Below are 6,000 nucleotides of genomic sequence, written 5' to 3'. Positions count from 1 at the left end.
GTTTCTGGCATTCTGGACAAACTCATCACAAGGTCAGCCAAGATTCAAGGGAAAGGGCAAGAAACTATTTCTATGTGGGAGAAGAGGTTATGAGTTCACAGTATGCCTTCTGTCCCTAGCTCCTCCCGCTTCTCTGTGTGCTTGACAATATTCTGTGTAAAGAATTACTAATTGAAAAAGTTTCATTTTGTGTCTCCTCCAGAATCAAATTCAGTGCTCCAGCATTTTATGGGTTCTGCTCACGTGAACAGACTGTTCCTTCTCTGGCAGGCGTATTCTACCTGCCCTGCCTGAGACCCTAGCAACTCGTGCCAGATTTGTAAAGTGTCCTCCTTAACTTGCTTACTTAGAAAGGCTGAAGCATCTTGGAGTTTAGTCATTTCATCATTTTGTGTGCATAGCACTTTGATGGCTTTAAAGAATAATGTCTTGGTCCCTCTGGGCCAATACTATACCATAAACTGGGTGGCTTATAAAAAACAGATATATGTATCTATCAGTTCCGATGGCGGGAAAATCCCAAGGTCAAGGTGCTGACAGATTCAGTGTCTGGTGAGGGGTCTTCTCTCTGGTTCATGGATGGTCTTCTTGCTGGGTCCTCACATGCAGGAAGGAGCAGGGGAGCTCTCTGGAGCCTCTTTAATAGGGGTTCTACCATGACCTAATTATCTCCCCAAAGTCCCACCTCTTAATGCCATCACACTGGGGAAATAGGTTTCAGCACATGAATTTGGGGGGCAACAAAAACATTCCATCTATAGCAAATAATGTTTTGGTTTATATAGTGATTTGTGGTTTTTTTTGTTTGTTTTCTGGTTTATGTTTTGTTTTTAGTAAAAATAAAGGATTTTCATATCCCTGTATATCATAACCAGAAATAGAACACAAATTGAGCTCTGTTCCATATGTGTATATGTGTCTGTGTATCTGTTCAGTTCTAGAAATTCTTCTTGTTTCTTTCTAAATCTTCCTGGTGTGTTTTATTTACCTTTTATTTTGCCCTCATCTTTATCTTATTTAATTTTTGTTTAACTTCTGTATCTGATTCTGCAGGTTTTTATGTTACCCACATTGGCTTGCTTTCTCAGGGTTTTTCAGGGGTATGTAGTTGAATTCCTATTTCTTGGTTCTTCATGACTTTTATTTGAGGATACTTTTACAATTTCATCTGTGAGGATTTGCACATGGTTCTGCCAGGGGTCTGGTGGGGTTACACCCCAAATTCAAGGATAGGAGTTGAAAATAGGACTTCTACGAAGAGCCTTCTTGGTTTGTTTTCTTTCCACTCACAGAGAACAACTCATTTTTTTTGTTGATTTTTTTTTTTTTTTTTTTTTTTTTGCTTTCTGGTTTGTTTTTGCCTTTTATTCCACTAGTTACCCATTAAGGTTGTTTTTCTCTCTATGAAATTACTTTATTCAGCCTTTTAACTTGCACTGCATCCATGTGCCCCCCGACCTCCAGTAATTAAGCTATATTATTGTTATTATTTTTACTTTGCTTTTCTGATAGCTGATCAGTTCTTTCCTTCTATCACAAGCCTTATGCATGCTTAAAAATAATGTTCCCTTAGAACGTTCAATCCAGTATTTTTAGGTATAGATGGTTCCCTGCAAATCTTATCTGATACATTATTAAAAATGGACAAAATTTCTCAGTTTTGCCAACATACAAAACTACTTTTTAAAATGTCTCTTGTTAATGGAGTAAGAAATATCATTCTGCATTAAAAAGGATAGATCTGCAATCACTGTAAAATAGCATTCTTACTCATTATTGCGTTCAAGACACTCTTTTTCAGTTTATGTTATCACAGTAAATGACACCTGCTTAAATATATTTCAGAGTACTCAATCATATCTTGATGCACACACGTCCAATTATGAGATCCTATTCTTTCCATGACTATAGACGGCAAGATACATTTTTGATCGTTCCATGCTTTTCATAGACCCGTTTTCACATCTCCTCTATATTTTACTATAATAAACATGTCTTAGACATATTTATGTGCTTTCATAATTTTATCTTGATGCTGTATAAACTAGAAAACACTTTGACATTCCTTTCAGTCATGCTCTGTGCTTCCTATCTCCATAGTTAATACCATCTAAAACAAAACCTCCAGTTACTTTTGGATATGAAAAAAAAATGTAATCCAGTTCAATTTAAAACTTTTATCCCTTATTCAGTTTCAGCTTTATGTCTCTACTCCAGGTTAGATTGGGCTCATGATCCAGCATTGATGTCACCTGATGCTACTACATGAATGGCAAATATATCTGTCCGACTTAATTGACCCCAAACCCAGTCCTTGATAGCCCTCTCCCCAAATCACATACTTGTACTCACATTTGATCCATTCACACACCTACACACCTCACCCTCACAGCTGATAATTTCGTTTCCGATTGAGGTAGTTCAAACTCTAGAGCCAGAACTATCCTTTCCCACCCCGACACAGTTTTCTCCCTCTCACTCCACCTCTAATCTAAATCACAAAATCAAAACAATCCTATCTTCAAAATATAATCAGAAATTTACTGCTCCTCATCACCTGCTCTATGGTCCAACCGACCATCATTATGTTTCAAGGGTGGCTTCAAACTATTCTCGTCATGGTAACCAGAATTCTCCCTTTTAAGCAAGAGACAGGGTATGCTGATATGTCTCCCCTCCCCATCTTTGTCACCAACATCGTAGTGGCTTTTCAGTGTTATAGCCAATGCTCTATGAGACTTTACAATACCTTGTGCCTGCTACCTCTCTGGTATTCTCTTCTTCTTCCCTTCCCTTACTCTTCTCCCAGTGGCTTCTTCCCTCTCCATCGTGTATACCAGGCACTGTTGCTTTAGGCCATATCAGCTGGTCACTCCACTTGGGAATGCTCCTGCCTTGGATCTCTGTTGGCCAATGGAGTAACCTTCATACCTTTGCTCACATCTTATCTTCATAGTTAAGTCTGCCCTATTCTCCCTCTTTAATATTCTCACTTGCTTCTGTCCTCTTTGGAACTTCTAATTCCCTTAACTTGCTCTAATTCTTTTATTGATTTCATGGTTAAGTAAGTCACATGTTTTCTGTCATGAATATATATTCTAGGACTATATCTGCCTTTTGAATTAACTTTGGCCAGGAGTTAATCTTTTTCAGCCAAAACATTCCAAGAGGACTCATTTGCTTTATTAATGAATTACCTTCTTCGGAAAGATACCCTTTCCTTTGTGAACAGGATATCAATTTCTGTTAACATGACACAAACCACATAGCACAAATGGGAAAGCGTATTAAATACAAGTTATTGTGAAATTAATTTTATATTTGAAAACTTGGAAAACAATCAACTTATAAGGAATCCAAGAGCAAATTTTTTTCCCTTTCTTTCATCAAATAAATTGAAGGCCCGTGAAATAGATAAATCTCTTTTGTCTTTAGGAAGTGAACTGTAAAATGGTAATTTTGATGTGGTGGTTTTTCTCACTGTCCTGTCATTTTCCATTTGGTTGGCATTTTGGGGGATTCTTTAAAAACTTCTCTCGGTATGCAAAACAGGAAGTAATAGTATTTCAGTCACTGTGGCATTTTTGTTTAGAATTTAGCTTTTTTCGTCATCCATCAAAGACACAAAGAGACATGAAAGCAGAGATTACAAAACCTGCTTTTTCCTAAGGCATTCGTTTTCCCACTCATCGTTTGTTTTTCAGTTCAATGGAGTGTTTTACTTTTTAATGGTTCACTTCACTGTTGCTTCAAAGGACACAATCTATCAAAGCAGAAAGAATGTTTTGTTATTTTTCCTATCAACAGTTGATGGAAAGGGGCCAAAGTTTTAGTATTTATAATATTTAATAGAATGTGTACTTTGCAGCTTAATAAACTAATTACGTTGGAATCATGTTTTTCAGACTTGTCCATAGTAATTACATTGTGTGCTTCAAAAATGAATAAAACAAAACCTTTCTACATAATAATACAGTGGTAAATGTAGCATTTCTATAATTGGAGGCTTACTTGATTTTTTAGATTTTATTTATTTATTTGAGTAAGAGAGGGAGCAGGAGCAGGGGGGATGTGGAGGGGTAGAGGGAGAAGGAGAAACAGACTCTGCTGAGCAGGGAGCCTGACACCCAGCTGGATCCCAGGACCCCGAGATCATGACCTGAGCCTAGGGCAAACGCTTAACCGACTGAGCAACCCAGGTGCCACTTTGATTTTTAAATTAGAATGTAGAGAGTATACTGAGAAGAAAGATGACTGCATTGACTGGGATGAGCATATATTGCTTGAAATAAAGTGTCATAGGTTGAAGTGTGCCCTCTGTCTTCCCTGCCAGAAATGTCTTGAAGTCCTAACCCTCCTTACCTGTGAATGGGAACTTCTTTGACAATAGGGTCTTTGTATATGTAATCAAGTTCAGATGACATCATTGGTATGGTCCCTAATGCAATATGACTGCTGTTCCCTTATAAGAGAGAAGGCCGTGTGAAAACAGACACAGGCACAGAGGCAAAAAGGCCATGTGAACATCTAGACAGAGATTGGAGTTATAGCTGCAAGCTGAAGGATGCCAAGGATTGTCAGTGACACCAGAAGCCAAGGGGGCGGGGGGAAGCCTGAGACAGATTCTCCCCTAGAGGCTTTGGAGGGATCTTGGCCATTTTATACCTTGATTTCAAACGTCTAGCCTCCAGAACTTTGAGAGAATATTCAGTCATTTTTAAGCCACCCAGTTTGTAGTACATTGTATGGCAGGCCTAGGAAACTAATAATACAGAAAGGGAAATGGATTTTCTCTTCTCTGCGAGAAAGGGGAGAAGGCGAGGTTTGTCCATCCGTGTCTAGGAAATATGAATTAAAGTGACATTTACACTAAATATCACGGTTTTATATACACCTCATTTAATTTTCCTAATTTAGTGAGCAAGATACCACATCATTTTACAATAAAGTAAATTGATAACCACATCAGAACTAAGAAACTAATAAATGACAGAAAAGATTTGAACACATCTGTCGGATTAAAAAGACTGTCTGTCATCCTACACCAAATCTCTTAAGTTCTTACAGCACAGAGGGTGTGGATGCCATCACATCATGGCAGAGACGTATTCTTTTCCTCACCTCAAAGAGAGTCATTTCTTGACAATTAGTAAATTTTACTTAAATGGTACATACACATTTGGCTCTACAAAAATTTGAATTCTAAACTAGGATATTTAAAATATAACAAAAAATACTTCTTAAGTAATCTAAAATAAGATAAGTGATTGCTAATGATGGGACTTTTAGCAACTATATAAAGTGCAAGTACTTCCTTTTACATGATTTATGAATGCATTGGACTGATACTTAAGAAATATATTTAGCCAGACTCAGCAGAACAGCAAATTTTATTTGAATTCTAAAGATTGCTTAAAGGCTGAATCAATTTGGCAAGTAAAAATGCACTGTCTGAGCATCATTAGTGATTAAAAGAACTTTAAAAAGTTGGAAAATAATAGTTTTGGAACATAGGAAGGAAGAAACAGCATAAAGGGGGAAATAATTCATATTGTGTCTCCTTTTCAGTGTTCTAAAGACTTCATAGCATTTTTTGAACAGTGAGAAAATTTGTAAAATTTTTCATATAGATGCTAATATTAAAAAAACCCACTTTTGTACTTTGTTATTTGATGCAACAGTCTGTATTTGCATGTGACCTGTATGTTTATAACTATTATGTTTTGTAGATTTTTCTTTTATTTTTTTTTTTCACTTTTCACCTATCCAGCTGTATGAGTGTAATCCCACTCATAAAAATCTAACCATTTAGCTTAGGATTAAATTGAGGATGCATTAAGTTTTTTAGATTCAGAAATTCTAAAGTTCATGATGCAAAAGAAAGTAGCTAATGAGCTCAGAAGTTTAAAAGCGGAATTACTGAAAACATATGATTATATAATAGGAGTTCATAAATGGTAGCATAATTTTAGAAAACCCAAACACAAGAATGACCAGAAA

Source organism: Ursus arctos, unplaced genomic scaffold (genome assembly GCF_023065955.2).
Source record: "Ursus arctos isolate Adak ecotype North America unplaced genomic scaffold, UrsArc2.0 scaffold_4, whole genome shotgun sequence".
In the NCBI taxonomy this organism is placed as follows: Eukaryota; Metazoa; Chordata; class Mammalia; order Carnivora; family Ursidae; genus Ursus; species Ursus arctos.
Note: the sequence above shows the minus strand (reverse complement) of the source record.